Here is a 20432-nt window from a genome sequence, read left to right as displayed (position 1 = left end):
TCATCCAGGAAAGGCAAATATAGTTGCAAATGCTTTGAGTCGAAAGTTGCACTTGGAAGATGAAGCTGAATCGTCATAATTGGATTCACTACTTTGCGGGATGAGAAGACTTCTTATCGAAAGTTCACAACAAGAGGAAGTGTTATCTTCAATTCTTGATATTCGAGTAGTTGATTTTGAGGAATTGAAGACTCTTCAAAGGAAGGACCCGAAGCTATTAGGTATTAGAAAAAGAGTCAGAAAATCTAGAGAGCCATTGCATTATAGTATGGATAAGGATGGAATTCTTCGGTTTCGAGATTGTAGAGTAATCCCCAAAGATTCAGAATTCGAAGAGCGAATTATGGCAGAAGCTCATGCGACCCCTTATTCAGTTCATCCTAGCAGTACGAAGATGTATCGAGATTTGAAGAAAAATTATTGGTGGGAAGGGATGAAGAAGGATATCGCCTTATATATTGAGAGATGTCACACATGCCGTCAAGTCAAGGCCGAACATCAAAGACCCGCTGGTATGCTCCAACCCCTCCCTATTCCTGAGTGGAAATGGGACGACATTACGATGGATTTTATAGTGGGCTTACCAAGGACTCCTAGTGGAAAGAACTCAGTTTGGGTGATTGTTGACCGGTTAACTAAGAGTGCTCATTTCTTGCCTGTTAGTAATACTGATTCCTTAGGAAAGTTGACTCGCTTGTACGTAAAAGAGATAGTGCGGTTACACGGGATACCCAAGAGTATTATATCGGATCGGGACCCAAGGTTCACATATCATTTTTGGAAGAGTTTACAGGCAGCTCTGGGTACTAAGTTGAAGTTTAGTACTACATATCACCCTCAGACGGATGGTCAATCAGAGCGCACTATTCAGACCCTTGAAGATATGTTGCGAGCATGTATTATGGAATTTCAAGGAAGTTGGGAAAAACACTTGCCGCTTTTAGAATTCGCTTATAATAATAGCTTCCATGCGTCCATCCAGATGGCTCCTTATGAAGCTTTTTATGGGAGGAGTGTAGATCGCCATTGTATTGGGATGAAGTCGGGGAGAATAAAATAATTGGGCCCGAATTAATTCAAGAAATGGAAAGTCAAGTTCAGATTATAAGGGATAAAATGGTGGCAGCTCAGAGTCATCAAAAAAGCTACGCAGATACAAGGAGGAGAGAATTATCTTTTGAGGAAGGTGATTGGATTTATCTCAAAGTCTCTCCGATGAAAGGAGTTAAGCATTTTGGTAAAAGGAAGAAACTGGATCCGAGATATATTTGCCATTTTCAGATTTTGGAGAAAGTAGGGCCCGTTGCTTATAGAATTGCATTGCCAGAATATTTTGGAAAAATTCACGATGTCTTCCATGTATCGTCCTTGAAGAAGAGTTTTGGACAACAAGAGCCACGCTTTGTCGACTCAGAGTGTATTCAGCTACAACTGGATCTTACTTATGAGGTTGTTCCTTCGCAGATTATAGATTGGAAAGAGCAACAGTTGAGATCCAAGACGATACCTCTGGTAAAGGTGATATGGGGAGATCCGTTAGTTCAAGATTTCTCTTGGGAGAGAGAAACAGACATGAGAGAGCAGTATCCCTATTTGTTTGAATAAATGACGGTATGTTTCTTAAACTTGGTCTGAGTGGAATCTTGTGGTTTGCTTTAAAGTTAGTGTTTGATCTTGCAAATTTCGATGACGAAATTTATTTTAAGGGGGGAGGATGTGATACCCCGTTTTTACGTATATTTTCACTGAATGAGTATTTTAATTTAATTAAAATATTAGTTCTTTTAAAACTTATTTAGTTGTGAAATTTATTTTGTAGAACTTTCTTAATATTAATTATCGTTTCGAGTTTAAATTACTGTGTAATTTATTTATTTTGTTTTTGGATTTAAAATTATATTGTTAGTATTTACTAGTTATTTATTATATTTTAGCTTGATGTGGTGTTTAAATTATTTTATTCGTTTTATAGCTTTTAAAGTTATTTTTGTCGGATCAGTTTCTGGACTCCAGATGTGAGGACTGGATCTCATTTCTTTTCCCCATTTTTTCTTTTTTTCTTTTTCTTTTTCTTTCTCTTTTCTCTTTCTTTTTCTTCTTTTCTCCTCCGGACCTCTCCCGCGCGCGCCTCTCTCTTTTCCCCCCATTTTTGCCGTTTTCTTCAGCCGCCCAGTGCCGCCGTTCGTCGGAGCCGTGGCACACACCGCCCACCCAGAAATCTTCCCCTCCAGCTGGCGCACCTCCTCACCAAGTTTCACCTCCATCCGAGCCACCGTTAGCCGCCACGACCTCCTCCAAGCCGCGATGTTTTTGTGCTCCAGCGCCGCCGTCGTTCCACCTCCGGCCACTATCTCTTCACCACATCATCACCAACCTCTTGCCATCCTAAACCACCTATTTCCAGCTCCGATCTGTTGCCGGAGCATCCCCTACGAGCTCATCTTCGTTTTGGTCGTTTTTCACTTCCACTGCCGTTTCCTCCGCCACCCACAGTCAACTCTCACTTCCACTAGCTTCATAAATACCTCTAGGTTATTCCCTATCAATCCCAAGCCTTGAATCATCCCCATTCAAAAGTGGGTATTTTACAACCCACGGCCACAGTGTTTTTACACTGTTACATTGCTTTTTCTTCGCCGTGTGCAGCCTCTTGATCCTTCAAAAATTATTATATAGCGCTGTAAGTATTTTTCAAACTCTATTTTAGATTTAAATATATTATTACTTTTACAATAAATTCATTTACTGATTGGTTATTCCGGACTGAATCCGAAGAGTCGGGGGTCAGATGGATTTGAGGATAGAGTTGTTTGGTTATTGTTGATACTGAGATTTGTTGGATAAATTGTGTCTTGAGGTGTGCATTGTATGAAACATGCATGTTCATGTTTTGAAAAGGAAAAATTGGATTTTTCACATAATGCCATACATATACATTTGTCGAATTATGAAAACTGGGTTTTCATGCGTAAATGGATTTTTTGGGTACGTGTGTATCATGACCCCAAGTCAAGATGGGGCATTATCTCGGTGGAGCTCCTCTGGTCACTCGGGAACGTAATATACTGAGTGACGTCCCTTAAGTTGTTGCTGGGCGACAATGGGAGCGGGCAAGATAGTAACGCTCTCGTATCGACTCCGTTGCCCTCTGCTGGTAGGGGTTAGAGAATACTTGGTTACGTACACGCGGGGCGCGGTACTGGGCATCGCTCGTTGCGAAGTCACACGCATGGTCATTACCCGTGGTGTGACAACGGGAGCCAGGGTGTGCGGATGACCCCCAAGGGAGGTCATGATGCATTTGGTTTAATTGGATATTGTTTTGAAATTGGATTTTGGGCCAAATGAGACTTTTAGCGTGAGTTGGAAGGGAATTGTTTTTGGGGCCAAATGAGACTTTTGGCTTGCGTGCAAAAATGTGGATTTATGGGATATGTGCATTTGGCATTCTTTCATGCATATTGTTGAATTTAATATATTTTTATCTTGTGGCGTTTTGATTATTACTTACCTGCGGCACCATTTTGGTACCTTAGATTTTGATGCAAATGTTGAGGAGGAGGAGGAGGCTGAGCCCAAGGAGGCAGCCCCATCAGTGTTTTGATTTGAAGTTTTTATGTTAAAAATTATCTCTCTTAGTTTTTATGTCTTGTATTTGGTTTTGAAACGATATTTGAGACTTGTAATATTTTATTATGTGTGGTTTAAACGAGATTGTATTTAAATGAAATTTCTGGTACTTAGTTATAAGACTATTATTATTCACTGCATGATTTTATTGTACACTTGTTGCATGTTCATACACTTGGCACTTGGCGATGGGATGTGTGACCCGTGTTGTCATAATCCCGACGCCTCGATTTCCACGTGTCCGTATGTGGGAGTTGGGGGCGTCACATCTAAACCCTTATACATAAACTAAAATTAAAAAACACTTTTTTTCTTAGCCACAGTATACTCCATTGCCTATTTTGGCAAAATGTTGTCTGGAGAAAAAGTATCGAGTGAAGATTCTTCTTCTTCACTTGTTACTCATACTTTGAGAAACAATCCAATGTGCACTTGTGGGTCACCCGCTTCACTTAGAATATCGAATATGCCAAGAAATTTCAGTCGATAATTTTTTGGGTGTTCAAAGTACAATTCTCAAGTAAAAAATATTTTCCATCCTTTGACTTGCAATATTTGGGTTTGAGTCAAAATTTTGATATTTTACTATGCCTTTCGTTTGTTTGTTTATACAGGGGTTACCACTCTGTAACTATTTTAAATGGGCAGATAGCGATAGCGGCCATGAAAAAGAAAAAGAACTTGTTAAAATAGAAATTGAGATGTTAAGGAAGAAGGAAGAGCTTCAGAAAACACAGTTAGAGGTTCAACAAATAGCCAAAAAGGTTCAAAGAAGAGAGGAAGAGGTTCGAAGTTGGATGGAAGAAATTCGAAATTGGATGGCAAAAGTTCAAAAAAGAGAGGGCGAAATTGTCAAGAGGGACTTGGGAGTCCAGCGTCAATGCAAAAATGTTTGGCTCTATTGTATAATTTGTATCCTACTTTATTTGTACTTCTCACGATCGTAGTGAATACCCACTGATCGTCAAATATTGTGTATAAAGCTGATCACTTGTGATAATATGTGCTTTAGAGTAGCTGTAGTGGAAATGTCTACAAAATTTTGAGAACAAATATATATTCTATATTTTGGAACACATGAGTCGGTTCTTTTGAAAAAGTAGGCAACTGACTTCACCGATCTTGGAAACTGCTGATTGTGTTTTTCAGCATTAGTTCATTGCAACTAATTTAGATTGTGTATTTGGAATAAACTTCACAAAGAAGTGAATCTAGTTGATTCTAGAACAGAATCTGATAATTGAATCTAGAATGCACCTTGTATTGGAGTGTTGAGTCTTTGCTCTAACAAGCTTAGTTATCCAAAATATAATGTTTTGCTTAACAAATGCAAGAAAAAAATACAATGAATATGATTTTATTTGCTCTAATAATGTTTTATTTGGCTTTTTAGGGACTGAAACTTAATACAATGAGAAATGATATTTATGGTATTTTTAAACATCTTCCTTTGATCACTTCATATTTGTCATCAAATTATTAAAAAATTATGTGTATCCTGTACTAATCTACTTTTGATACCACATCAATAAAGATTAAATGAATATGATTAAAAAATGATAAGAGCAACATTTTTCTAATACGATACACATAATGTGAAAATCCTTGACTTGCCAAAAGACAGATCCTTCTAAAACATAACATATTAGTATATTTCTCTGGTGATTTCAACAAAGGACTCACGGTTCCTATATATCCATAAGCACGATTCACATTTCCTTTCCCTATAAAGCACATTACAAAATTAGAAGTCATCCTCTCTTGCAAATCCACATACAATTTGTTCAATGAACAAACCTTAACTGACTTCTCTATTTACACTTGCAGATAAATTACCAGCCGAAATGTGCTTAGTCAAACCGTAGCTTCTGTTCCTGTAATGCTTCTCTTTTTAGTTGTGGACATAATTTAACTTCATAATTTATGAACTACTTACAAGGGAAATCATGATATAATCTTTCAACTACTTAAAAAAAAATTTGGCCACCTTGGCAAAACTTCTTGAAGAAATTTCCTCCCCCATAAGGCAGACCACCTACTGCCCTTGGCTGCATCCAATAGTGCCTTGATGAGATGGAGAAACCCATCCCATCAATCTTCATACCTTACAGCTTCTGCAGGCAGTCCTTTGCCCCCTACTATTCTCCACTTTATGTCACATAGCCACCTCCAATCAAGGGTCATTCAAGTTCATATCTTCCCCCTACAGAAGTCTTGAGTCGTGTAAGACACACTTCCTTCCCTTTCATCACTTCTTCAGCCCGTTCTTAGAGAGAAACCCAAAAGAGGTCTCTCAGGCAGATTTATAAGTCTTTTTACATGGAGATTTTCGACCATTTTAAGTATTTTCACATGATTACTCCTTCATAAAAGTTGTTCCTCTTTGAGTATAGTTTTCTTAGATTATTATTAGTATCATTAAATGGTCATTTGGTTTGTCAAAAGTATTTTTAACTATGGAAAGTTCATTCTGGGCGTGAAACTGGAGAGTATGTTATGTTTTGAAGTCTTTGACCAAGGTAATGGATATATCTTGGTCCGAAAATTTTATGGAGTGTTTTTAAAATATGTATATGAGTTTTCATTGAAGTTTTGTTGCATGAATAAAGTTTTTGATGATAGATTTTCTTAGATCTAGAAACTTGAAAATTGGAAGTGGAAAAACAGTTTTTATTTAGAGAAAGTTTGAATATTTCATGGTTTGATATTACTCTAAAGGATTTGATATTTTTATATGATGATCCTAAGTCTCTTATTTTCATGTTAGGATGTTATTTTGAAGATATTTAGTATTAGTTTCAAAGATATGATTTTTCTATGCAAGAGGATTTTGGTTAGGCCTAAGATTTGATGTTTTTGGATTATATCCATATTTTATTGATTTTTAGCCATGTGATTTTAATTTTTATGGTTGGATATTCTTTAGGATACATCTTTAAACATGTGATAGTTTATTTCAAAGATCTCACCGTCTTAAGCCATTGATCAAGAGATTTATCAAAGCTAGTTGAGGAAAAAGTTTCTGTTTTTGGACTAAATGTAAAACCAAAAACTCCAAGTGTTATTTTGTGATTTTAGTGAGTTTAGTTTAATGATTTAAGGCATGGTTGATCTTTGGATGATGTTATGAATATGTTAGAAGTAAGATTTGATTTATTTTTTTGGAATTCTTAGAGATTTTTTGATTTAGGGTCAAAACTCGTGATTCAACTGTTTGGATCTTTTTACAAAAAGTTTGGTGTTGATTATTAGCTTTTTCTAAATGGATGTTTTAAGTATGGTTTTAAACTTAGGATAGGAAAATCTTTGTTGCAAAATTTTGGTTTAAACATGAGATTTGAAGTTGGAAGGAATTGCAACAAAAATCAAGAGAAGTTGACTATGGATGTTTCAGCCATAGTGTGTTTTCTATAGTTGTGATTTGTTTTAAATTTTTCTGAGTTGATATTTGAGTTTAAGACAAAATTTACATGAAGAATGTAAATTTTAGAAATTTTTTAGAGTTAAGATGTGAAATCATTAAGTTAGGGGTAAAATGGTCATTTTTTCACATGTAAAGGGTAAAATGATAATTTTACTCTAATTTGTCTCTTTTACACATTTCTAATTATTGGTAATTAAATTTCTAACTTTTAGAATACCCTCATACTGTTCTCGTGTTTCACACTTTATTCTAGTTGAACGCAACGATCAAGGTAAGTTAGTTTCTAACTTACTATCAGTTTATTGTGTATGTATATGATGGGTAAGAGAACTAAAATTTATGTATATATATTATCATATATGTCATGTCATGCCACGTCATTACATGTTTATCTATTATACATGATTTATTCTGTCACGAATATTTATCTGTTACATAATCTATTATGTCACGTATTGCTATATGTTATAAGTATGCCATATGTTACATGTATATCATATCATGTAATATTTACCATTTGCAATATGTCGTATTAAGTAAAGAAGTCAAATCAAGTTTATGTTAAGTCAAGTTTCATATCACGTTCATGCTAAGTTATTCATATCAATCACGACCCTAAGTGTTAGGATGGGGTACTATCCTAGTATAACTCATTTGTTCACGCTGGAGTGTCTAAATAGGAGTGAAATTTCCTGAGTTGATGAAGTACAGTCAACAAGTTGCGAATAGGGCTTAACTAGCTGGTCACCGAAGCGTGCCGGGCACTAACGCCGATGGAGCCATATTTTATTTTACGTGTGTTCACAGAAAGTGTGGCACAAACAATTCATGGGGCCACAACAATTGTGGAGTATGAAGTATGGGGCCACAATATTTGTGGAGCATACACTATGTGAGATACAACAATTGTGACACGTAGAATACGTGGGGCCACAACAACTGTGGAGTACGTATTAACGCTCTCACAGCTAGTGTAGATAATTGTGTTGCGATGCAGTAATCGGCAGGGACACACGGCTCAAGGAGACCCGTGTAGCACCCATATGGTCACATTATTAATTAAGTCTATTCAACAAGATTCCAAGTTTATGTCAAGAAGTTAAGAATAAGCAATATGTTACGGTCAAGGATAATACGCGCTGCCTGGTATTGTGGTCAAGGCTATGCACTGCCAAGTACTATGGTAAAGGAGTATAATATGCCATACTACATAAAGATGATACGTGATGCCTGGTACTGCGAGCAAGACTATGCGCTGCCAAGTACTACGGTGCAGGAGTATAATCTGCTGTCATGTTATGTTCAAGTTCACATTCATGTTATGTTATGTCCATGTTCACGTTAAGTTTCAAGCTCATGTTCATATCATGTTATGTTCATGTTTATGTTATGTTCAAACTCACGTTCATGTTATGTTTTGTTCATGTTCACGTTAAGTTTCTAGTTCATGTTCATATCATGTTATGTTCACGTTTATGTTATGTTTCGTTCACGTTTATGTTATGTTTCAAGCTCATGTTCATGTTATGTTATGTTCATGTTCACATTATATCTCAAGTTCACGTTTATGTCATGTTATGCTCAAGTTTATGTTAAGTTCAAGTTCATGTTTATGTTATGTATGTTCACGTTCATGCTATATTTCAAATCCATGTTATGTTTCAAGTTTACGTTTTTGTTATGTTGCTAGTCCATGTTATGTTTTAAGTTCAAGTTCATGTCATGTCAAGTCAAGTTCGGTTCACGTTTCAGTTCAGGTTATGTCAGTTATGTCATGCTATATTATGTTATGCTTACTTATGACTTTAATTATGCATTCATGCTTTTAGTGCCATGCATGCATCATTAACTTGTGTGGGAGTTTCTTATTAACTTACTGAGATTTGTAATCAATCTCACCGTGGTAGTCTCAACTACCATTCCCACCCCCCCTCCCCGAATGGTAAGCGATGTGTCAAGATCAGGGCAGGGAGCAGACACTGGTAGATTGGAGGAGGTTGACTAAACGCTGCAAACACGATGCGGAGCTTACAGCTTCTGTATGTAATTTTTGGATAGTATTCTGGCCTCGTTAGTCGAGTTACATGAGTTACTCGATGAACTTCCTCAATAGTGTATTTTTGGTAATGTAAATATGGAGTCTGGTCTCCCATATTTTTTAGATTACAGTCTTCTAAGACTTATATTGAAATTGTGGATGTTTATTTTTGTTAAATATGCTTGGATTACGATTTAACTATTTGGGATATTATAAGTTTGGTGCAAAAAATATTAATAATAATAATTATCCCCTGCGAATATTACATAATGCTAGATGCATGTTAGGAATATTGCATCTTATATGTCATAAATGAGGCTAGGTAACCTTGTGTTGCATGTCTCGACGTTTCAGATATCCTTCTGATCCTAAACAGAATTTGGGGGCATCACAGTAGGGTGGTGAGGGGTCGGTCGGGATGGTGCAGGTGAGGTGGTTGCTTGCACATGGTCATGATGTAGTCCGTGTTGCTCATGCAAGGCAGGACGAGATGGGTGCATGGTGGGATGAGTGCATGGTGGGACGAGTGCATGGTTGGGATGAGTGCATAGCTAGGACTAGTCCATGGTTGATATGAGTGGCTTGGCCAGGACATGTACGTGGTTGGGTTGAGCGTCTTGTGATGGTATGGACGTCTGTCTTCATGGCCATAGACTTAGGCGAGCCGGTGGCCTCGGTGGTGACTATTGGTAGGGATAAGGGGGTCACGATAGTTCATCGTGAACTTTTCGTGAGTTGTTGTGCATTGGATGAGGGGTCGTAGGCCACCACCGCATGTCTGTTGTAGTGGTCGGGGACCACCTCTAAGCCCACACAAAATGCCAGCGGGGACAGAGGGCTCTCAGCATTTTACTGTGAGCTTTCCATGAACACACTACATGTTCACGTTGTGTGAGACCAAGGATCACCATTTGCCAGCCACAATGGTCAAGGAGCACTTTTGAGCTGGCAAACGATGCCGACAGTCCAAGTGGTGACTATCGGTGGGGACAATGAGGCTTACGGTTGTTTGTGCTAACGTGCCATGCACTGGATGAGAGGTCATAGGCCACCGTGTGTCCGCTGTAGTGGTCGGGGACCACCTCTAAGTCTGTAGAAGACATCAGCAGTTCAAGTGGTGATCACCGACAGGGATAGGATGGGCTCACAACAATTTGTCATGAGCTTGCCGTGAGTTTTTCGTGCACTATGCCAAAATTGAAACTGGCATGGGCGAGCTAGGTGTTTCATACAGGGTCAAATACTGGCCAGTTCGGTATGTTTTGGTGAATACCAGCCAATTTATGGTGTTTCTCCTGGTAAGAGAATTTCAGTCTGAGATCGTTCTAACAAAGGCTAATGGCAATTTGGAAATTAAGGTGAAAGACAAAGACTTTTCCATGAAGTCAAACTCATATTCAAGGACATTTTCAGTTTTTCATTTATTCCTAACCTCAAAGTCTCAGACTCAACACTCAGTCAACTCTACAGTAACTATCACAACCCACGCCGATTTTAGAATTCAGATTTAAAAATTTAAATGCTTTTCTCAATCAACTTTGATGTCACACTCAATCAACAAATTTAAAAATTAAAATACATTTATCATGTATATATGTTTTTAAGATTTATATTGTTGTTATTTTAGAACTATATATATAATTAATTTATCTATATATTGACTATCCTAAAACGATACTCGTACTGAAATATTATGTTCTAGATTTGGGTCAAGAACAGTCAGGACCGACTTCACCCCTAGTTCTAGTGTCTCGACCGAAACGATCATCAGAATGGGATTCAAGACTTTGCCCGGCATTCATCCACTGCATATGTACGATATCCATGCATACATCCATGACAGTGAACATGAAATACATGCAAGAAAAATAAAGAGAGAGACAGACATATTTACTTAATTTGATGTAATGCTTACGTCCTCATGGCATTTGGAGAGGAAAAATCTACTATAATATACTTCTTTTATAGTCTCTCATCCTCGTTGTGTAATGGAAATCAAAGATCTGTCTTCTAGAGGAAAAGCCATCGCTAAAGCTCTGTTTACGAGGTTGAAGAAGTTGGAGAAGATGTCAAAGTATCAATTTGTCCCCAAGTCACCTGGAAGAAGCCCTTGAAGTGGTCTCGTCTCTTCCCTTTATCCTCTACCCCTTGCCCCCTTCACATTACATCCTCTCTCCTTTATGTAACCTCTCATTTTTCATTATGACACATTTTCTTTCCTCAGCCTTTTGCCCCCTCCTTAATTATTTCTTTCATCCCTTCTAATGAATCCCTCCACCTAGGGCTAGACTTGGAGACCCATTATGAGTTTGAAATATTTTATCCCCTCCATATCTAATCAATATTATATGTATATATAAACTTTATAAAGATATTAGCAAATATTAAAATTTGTTTGTGAAACTTGTAGATAAGTTTATAAAATAAAATACAAATAATATATTTTTATCTAAATCATACAATTGGAAAACAAGTTCAAACACACTTGAATATTAAAGAAACTATTAGTGAACATAAAATCCAATTTGATGAAAATTAAATGTTTGGTAAAAATAAAATAAAGGAGACTTGATCATCCATGTCTCGTTTGAACTAGACTCATCTATACCCAACTTGGAGCCTAATTCATCCTCAAGCTTACAAAAAAAACTAGATTAAGATCTTTGTACTTACATAACAATGATCAGCCGAGGAAATGTTTGGTAAACAACTAGAGCATGACACTCTTTGTTAAGTTTTCATGAAAAGCTTGTCCCGAAAAATTATGGTAATTGCAAAGTAATCAAACCATTTGATTGTCATCTAGTAGAATATATACACTTTGTAGTTTGGTATACTCTACATGTCATCTTAAAGGAAACCAAGAGAGAGACTGGGTGGCACAATTGTCTAAACTATAAGCAGTTCTCAAGAATGAATACAAGGAAAATAGTGAAAGTAATTATGGCTCTCCATAAGGTTACCCGGATTTTTCCTCTCCCTGTAGGGTCCCCTCCTGTTGTCGTACAGGTTCTATGATTTTTGAAAGATGGTAGATGAGTTGGAAATAATGTACCAAAACTTGTCTCATTTTGAGAGGGAGAGAGGAGAGCTGGTGGTGGAGCCGCAGTACATCGAATCCACTGTGGCACGTAGAGACAAATGCCTGGTAGTTTCTCTTCTCACAAAGAAATACTACAATTGTGATGTGTTAAAAAACACAATGTGGAAAATCTGGCAGCCAGTTTGTAAACTTGCTTTCAAGGAGTTGGGTTCGAAGTTGTTGTTGGCTAAATTTGAGGATGATCATGATAGACATCATGTCATGTGTGAGGGACCATGGTCCTTTGATAAGAACCTTGTTCTTCTGAAGGAGATAGCAAACGACATGCAGGTGTCCAAAATTCAAATTACGAAAGCCTTGTTTTGGATTAAACTGCTAGATATGCCACTACTGGCTATGAATGAAAGAGTTGGAAGTGATTGGTGCTACAATTGGCTTTGTAGAGGAAGTGGATGTTGAACAAGGTGAGGTTGTGTGGGGGGAATACATGTTTGAGGTTTCAACTGGATATCACACAACCACTTATGCGTGGCAAAATGATCAACTTGGGAGCTTTCGGTTCATGTTGGGTGTGATTTTCTTATAAGAGACTGCCGAAATTTTGTTATGTTTGTGGCAAATTGCGACATAACCACAAGGAATGCAAATTGAAGCAACCTCACCATGATATACTAAAGGAAGAGAACTTTCCATTTGGGCCATGGCTGGGTGTAGGTGGTGGCATTGGACAAAGGAGGGAATACAAATCGCAGAAAGAACTTGTTGACCGGAATTCTTTATCGGTTTGTTAGACAGAATTAGATTGGAGGGCCGCGGACATTATGGCGAATGACAGGGAGAAGCGAGAGAGTAAATGCCATGTGTGTGAATCTCGGGATGCTGGTTCTGAAGGGGAGGAAATGCTGGGAAAGATAATGGTTGTAACAGATGCAATTGGAAAAGTATAGGGCTGGAATCTCTTAATAATCTCGTGATGGAATCACATAGTTGTCATATGGGTGCTAAAGGAAATAATACTAATAAGGAAGGAACTAATTCTGGCCCTAGTCAATTGCATGAGTCTTTATGTTACACCATGCAAAACCAGTATGCATACGTTAGTACGGCTGATGAGCCCCTACGAGGTGTTGATGATTTAGAGATTGGTATAGCCCAACTAAAGAGGCTCATGAATTCCAAAAGAGGTAGGAAATGGCAATGTAGCGAGATCAATCCCTTAGACAGGCCATTGATACATTCCAACTGTAGCAGCAGGTAGAAAGGAAGTCACTTGAGCCTTAGCAATTGGATAACTAAAAGAAGAGAAAGGTACAAAAAAGGAGAGTGCCGATTGCATGTGAAACACAACCACAAATGGTGGAAGCTGTTGATCAGCCTCACCAACAATTATGAAAACTACAAGTTGAAACTCACATGGGCTTGGGAACCCATGTGGAGTTCGAGCTCTTCTTAATTTAGGTAGGAAGGAAGTTCCCATCATATTGTTCTTGCAGGAAGCTAAGTTACATGCAAAGAAGATGAAATTCATTATAATGAAGTTGGGTTTTGAGTGTTGTCTTGCAATAAAGTTGTGATGGAAAAAGTGGTGGCTTAGCACTTATGTGGCAGAGAGAGGTCCAACTTAGTATAAAAAACTACTTAAAGAACCATATTGATGCAATGGTTTAAGATGAGAAAAGTGATAGGGGGTGGCACTTTATAGGTGTGTATGGGAATCTTGAAATTGAACTTAGGAGTGGGACATAAAACATAGTCAAGTCATTTAGGGACTTGGATTTTAAAGCATGGTTATTTTGTGGAGATTTTAATGAGATCCTATGCAAGCAGGAAATTATGGGAGGTAGGGAGAGGCTTGAGAGACAAATGAGGGAATACAGACAGTTCATTAATGATTGGTGTAATAAGAGGGACAAGTAGCATACAATTAGTGAAAGAATTGATAAATACTTGGCAACTAATAGTTGACTTCAAATGTACCCAAGTGCTTGTATGTTGCTTGGTTTGGCAGTTCATTCAGACCATTTGCCAATAATTCTCAATACCAGCCATGAGAGGAGGCCAAACAAGAAGAAGATTTTTCAATTTGAAGCTGTATGGACTGAAGATGATGCTTGTGAAGGAGTTGTTGTAGATGCATGGAATGGAAACATTATCAATAGGTTTGGTGCTAGCTCTCAAAAGCTAGCAGATTGGAATCAACTAAAATTTGGAGATGTCCAAAAGAGAATCAAACAAACTCATGAGCACTCGCAACATGTGCAAAATATTGACTCCTACTATGCTAATTTGGCTACTTATCAAGAGGCTAGGAATGATTTGCAATGCTAGTTAGAGAGAGGAGAGACTATGGAAATAAAGAGCTAAAGCACTCTGGTTGAAAGGGGGAAATCAAAATACCAAATTTTTTCACCATAAGGCTTCTCAGAGAAGAACAAAGAATTGGATTAAGGGTTTGAAGGATGAGGAGGGGGTCTAGTAATTTGAAGAGCATAGGAATCAAGTGATTCTATCTTATTTTCAGACCCAGACCCTATTTACTGCTACATCCCAACCTGGTAGTATGGACTTCCTTAATGACATGGCTGGCAAAGTTACTGAAGAGATGAATCAGGAGCTTTTAAGTGAATTCAAAAGGGAAGAAGCGAAAGCTGCCTTGGATCAAATGCATACCACTAAAGCCCCTGGACCTGATGGCATATCACCCACGTTCTTCCAACAATATTGGCATATTGTTGATGATGCTATTATAGATGTTGTGTTGCAAGTTCTACAAAGGGGTACACTTCCTTCCTCCCTTAAACACACTTTTATTACTTTGATCCCTAAGAGAAAAGAGACCTAAAAAAATCACTGCACTTAGACAGCTCCCAAAGTGCTTTTGTCCCTAGTAGACTAATCAGTGACAATATACTTGTTATATATGAGATGATTCATTTTCTAAGAAACAAGAGGAAAGGAAAGGAGGGATACATGTCTATCAAATTAGACATAAGTAAGACCTATGATAGACTTGAATGATAGACTTGAATGAGACTTTTTGGAGGCTATGATGGGCAGAATGGGTTTTAATACTAGGTTGATTCAATTGGTGATGATGTGTGTTAAAATAGTGTCTTTTTCAATTTTAATAAATGGAGAGACTAAGGGACCAATATTTCCTTCTTGATGTATAAGACAAAGGAACCCCTTATCACGATATCTCTTCATGTAAAGTACGGAAGGTCTCATAACTTCACGATATCTATTCTGAAAGGCCATTTTGTGGAGAAAATCATAAAATTCAACATCTACTTGGTCAGTATGAGGATGCCTCAAGGCATAAGGTGAATAAAGATAAAATTGCCATGATTTTCAATAAAAATGTGGACTTAGAGAAACAGAAGGAGTTGATGAATTTTTGGGGTGTGCAACACTTCTAGCAATATGAGAAATAATTAAGATTACCTCCATTAGTTGGTAGAGCATAAAGTTTGGGCAAAGTTGCAGAGTTTGAAAGAGAAAATTCTATCACAGGGTGATAAGAGCACTAGCAATGGCTTATCTATCTTCATCTTTATTATCAAATTTGAATAAACTTCCCTTAAAATCATCTATATTGACTTATCTATATCTATAATTTTGAATAACTATGAATAGTCATTATTCATCTTGGAATATATCCTTTTCCTTCTTCAAACATTATTTTTATTATTTTTCCTTGTCCAAGTTATGAATTTGTATAAAATTAGACCATACATAGAGTATATATGATAGATTGAATTTATTAGACTTTGATATTGATTTGACCTGAATTTATTAGACTATCCAGATTTTTGGGAAAAAAATATAATAATATTTTTTTATTATTTGGTCAAAAAATACATAATCCAATGTAGGAATTTTTCTTCATCTTGAAAAGTAATCTTCAAAAGATGTAATTTTGAAGATGAAGATGCATAAACTATTGCTAGTGCCCTAAGGAGGTTCTAACTAAAGCTGTTGCTCTTGCAATACTAACATATTCTATGAGTTGTTTTAAACTATCCGGAAGCTTATGCCATGAGCTGGAGCAAATGATGACATGTTTTTGTGGAGACAGAGGAAGGATGAACACAAAATTCATTAACTGAGCTGGGCAAAGATGTGTGAATATAAGCAGGCTGGAGGTATGGGTTTTAAAGACTTTAGAACATTTAATAATGCTCTCTTAACAATGTTGGAGGATTATGCAAGAGCTTGCTACCTAGCTACACTAGGTGTTTAAAACAAGATATTTCCCTAAAGTTTCTTTCCTGGATTCCAAGCTTGGTTATAAACCCAGTTTTGTATGGAAGGTTATATAGGAGGGAAAAAAAAATACTTGGCTATGGGATGCAAATGGAGAGTTGGATCTGGACAGTCCATCAAAGTATGGAAAGATAATTAGATACCTGGTCATCTAAATTTAGTAATTCATGTGACTTCTGCAAAAACCTATGATGAAGATGAAACAATTGATAGTTTAATTAATCCTCAAATACACTGGTGGGATGAATGTAAGATTTCTGTTAGCTGTACAAGTAGCCAATGAAGTCCTGAAAATTATTCTCAATCCAAGCAACTCTTGCATACAAGATTATTTGGACTCATGAATCAAGTGGACAATTTACTGTTAGAAGTGCATATCAAGTGTTCAAAGAGGTTGAGAAAAATAGAACTGAGTGTGAGGGATTGAAGAATATGCTTCTACAGAAACTATGGCAGGATTTATGGAGTTGTTCTTCTTGATTTCACAGAGTTGTTGGCACATGCACAACTTAGCTACATTTGAAGATAAATGCATCCTTATTGAGTAGGCTATTAGACATGTCATGCCATGCCAGTACAGAGTGAACAATTGAATGTTTATACGACTATATTTCAAAACCTACATAGTGTTGGCATTGGTTCTCTTTTGAGGGATTGTAAAGTTGAAGTTCTAATGGCAATCAATAAAAAAGAAAAAGAAGTCAATGATGCTGCAGAAATTGAGAGGCTTGCTATCTTTAGAGGCATTCTCAGTTGAGTGTCCATCTGGGTATCCATCACATCTATGGCATTGGTTGGGAATGTCATTAAGGATACTAAGGAACTTATGCAATGTTTCCAAAGTTGTGAAGTCAAACATCATTCTCCAACCTTGCATAGTATAGTAATCATTCTCCAACCTTGCATAGTTTGGGCAAAGTTGTAGAGTTGAAAAAGAAAATTCTATCACAGGGTGGTAAGGAGGTTCTAATTAAAGTTGTTGCTCTTGCAATACCAATATACTCTATGAGTTGTTTTAAACTATCAAGACGCTTATGCCATGAGCTGGAGCAAATGATGACATGTTTTTGTGGGGACGGAGGAAGGATTAACACAAAATTCATTAGCCAAGCTGGGCAAAGATGTGTGAACATAAGCAGGCTGGAGTTATGGGTTTTAAGGACTTTAGAACATTTAATGATGCTCTCTTAGCAAGGTTGGAGAATTATGCAAGTTCACAACTTTGGAAACATTGCATAAGTTCCAACCTTCCAAAGCTTATGCCCTGCTTCATACATAGTACAGTAATCATTCTTTTTTTTTTTCTGTTTTCCATTTATTTATATACAGAAAGAATAACTCTATTCTAAAACCCTCTACACATCACACCATCAAGATAACTTAATTTGGAAAATAAATTTTATAAACTAAGAAGAAGAAGAAGAAGAAGAAGAAGAATATATCGCACCAAATGAAATACGAAAAAGTGAAACAAAAATTGAAAATAAATTGTGTTAAAACGCATTAGACATTTAAAGATCAGATGAGAATGCAAAAAGATAACAAGATGACCCCAAAAAGGGGGTGTCAAGTATGAACAACAAACAACAATTATTGAGGAAAAAAGAACAGTGGAGAGAAGGAAGGGAGGGAGGGAAGGAGGTAAGGAATATAAAAACAAAAGAAAATTGCATTTTGTGCTCTAGAGTAAGCTTTGCCTCAGAGGTAGTGACAATTAGATATCATCACAATCATATCTGATAATACGTGCATTCCAAATACATCATTGGCAAATCATAAAATGTTTAAAGCTATTATATCAAGCAAATAGATTATGGTTGCAGCATACAACACATTCCGTAATACAAAACCCTGCATACAATAGATTTTCATCTGTTCTGTTGTCAATCGCTCAAATCAAGTTGAAGTATAATCAGTTAAACACTGACAATCAGTTAAAAAGTTTAACGCAAACCAAACCAAGAACATATAGTTCGATTAAAAAATTTCATACAACTTAAAGACGAAATAAGAACAGAACTTGGAAAACAAGACACACTGCTTATATCTTAAAAAGTACATATGTTAGTGAGTGCAAATACTCTGCATCAGAGAGATTCCCATTAGAACAAGTCATCATCCTCCGAAGGAGTACAGATGTCCCTGTCTGTTTTATCATCACCTGCAGTGTAGTCCATATGCCATCAAAGGAATGTGATTTCCATAACCCAGAAATAAAAAGAGGTGAGCCAACATCTATGTTGAGCACCACATATTCAAGAAAATATAACAAATAACAAAACTTAAAAGTATTAAGATACCTAAAATTTCAAGCCATTATCCCAAAAAAATAATAATAACCGAAATACAAAACCCGAAGCATGCATGTTCTACATAAAAAGAAAAAACAAGAAACAAAACAGAGAGAAAACTTTGAGCTCATAGCAAGAATATTGATAAGCTGCCTCATTGCCGATGCGATTTTGGAAATTGACAATATTTAATGTATTTACCGAACTTTGTAGGCAGGCAAAGTAGCTGTAAACATGTTAATAAAAAAAAAAAACCTATGCCTCAGATATTAGATTAATTTCACAGAGATCAATCTCAGAGTATATTTAACACCATCATAGGCACAGGCAGATTTCACCAGTCTTTAAAGGAAAACGGAAAAATAAGATGATCCGTAGAATTTGACCTGGGGCTTGAGAAATAAAGCTAGGTTTGAGAACAAATTGAACAATGGAACTCAGAAACCAAAAATCCTGAGGACTAGTGTCCTAGAGTTAGGGTTTACAGTGTTTATATAGAGCGACTGAAACGGCGAAACGAAGCCGCTTCGATCTATTGCATAAGAAACCACGACCGTTGATTTAAGAAAAAGAAAAACAAAATGAAAAATAAAATAAAATAAAGTACGGCTGTATCCGGAAGCCATTGTGAGTTTATGAAATGAGAGACGTTGGCCCAAAAAGAAATATAGTAAAACAAAATTTATAAATTCAATTTGGTAATGATAGATTTATCACTCTTTTATCATTATTTTATTATTTGTAGTGAATTAAGATTTATTACTCTTTATTTTCTTTTAAGTATTTTTTTAATATTTTTAATCATTAAGATAAAATTTTAAAAATATACAATTTTATTGATAGTCACTTTCTTAATCATTAAGTAAAAGAAAAATTTTTTAAAAATTAAAAAATTTAAAAAAATGGTGGAAGAGTTGTAGAATAGTGGTAAGACTATCATTATTCAATTCATAATGCTTGACGTGGTATGTCGTAAAATTCTTTTATGACATACCATATCAAAATATGTTAATATATAAGTTTATTTTTATAAAATCACATACAATATATCTCAAAAGAAACATAATATCTTTTAGTTTTTCTAGCTAATTTTTCTCATATAACACTCTGCCATAACTTTTTAGACACATAGACTTTCCACCACAATTAGTGTGAACTACACAAAATGGAATTATCAACTACACAGCCCCCTCCCTTTCCCCTGCGCGAAATAGAACCCATTTCCCTTTATGTGATATCCCTTATTTTCTTGTATTTTAAAGTATTGATTTTATTAGTTTTTTTATTGGTTCTTTTATTTTAAATTGGTTATTATTATTTTGGTTGTAGTATTTCCTTGTTATCACTATCTAAGTTGTGTAATTTATTTTGATGTACTTTTCTTGATATAAATTATTATCTATTATTTAATTACTCTCTATTTTAAATTATTTTATTGTTGTGTTTTATTATTTTATTTCATTAATATTTAGTTGTAGTATTTTTATTAGATTTTATCTATTTTATTATGCATTTTTATTTTGTTGGGTCCTTCCTTTTCAGATTGGGTTAGTATTTTGGTGTGGGTTTTCTTTCCAATTTGGCCCCAGCCCATTCAACTTTGTGAAGCCCAGCCCGTGAGCTTTGCATTCCAGTCCCTTTCATTCCCATAAATAGCGTTGTTTTGGCCTTTTGCACTTAGGGCTTTGTTTTCTTCTTCTCCTCTATGCCAAATAGCCTCTCCTTCTTCTTCATTTTGGT

The 20432-nt window shown here is 36.3% G+C and overlaps 1 long non-coding RNA gene and 3 other non-coding genes across 4 annotated transcripts; all 4 read right to left on the bottom strand.

Moving 5' to 3' along the window:
* Positions 1-18095: 18095 nt before the first annotated feature.
* LOC122290642 lies at positions 18096-18172 on the bottom strand. The gene has a single exon (XR_006236502.1). It is a non-coding gene; the product is annotated as a small nucleolar RNA snoR122 (small nucleolar RNA).
* Positions 18167-19267, bottom strand: LOC122289159. Its single transcript, XR_006236127.1, has 2 exons — positions 19079-19267; positions 18167-18562 (listed from the first exon to the last, which is right to left on the bottom strand). It is a non-coding gene; the product is annotated as an uncharacterized LOC122289159 (long non-coding RNA).
* Positions 18483-18569, bottom strand: LOC122290632. The gene has a single exon (XR_006236493.1). It is a non-coding gene; the product is annotated as a small nucleolar RNA R44/J54/Z268 family (small nucleolar RNA).
* On the bottom strand, positions 18947-19020 carry LOC122290627. Its single transcript, XR_006236488.1, has one exon. It is a non-coding gene; the product is annotated as a small nucleolar RNA Z267 (small nucleolar RNA).
* Positions 19268-20432: the final 1165 nt, after the last annotated feature.

This window comes from Carya illinoinensis, chromosome 12, assembly GCF_018687715.1.
Source record: "Carya illinoinensis cultivar Pawnee chromosome 12, C.illinoinensisPawnee_v1, whole genome shotgun sequence".
Taxonomy (NCBI): Eukaryota; Viridiplantae; Streptophyta; class Magnoliopsida; order Fagales; family Juglandaceae; genus Carya; species Carya illinoinensis.
Note: the sequence above shows the minus strand (reverse complement) of the source record. Positions and strands in the feature narration are given on the sequence as shown.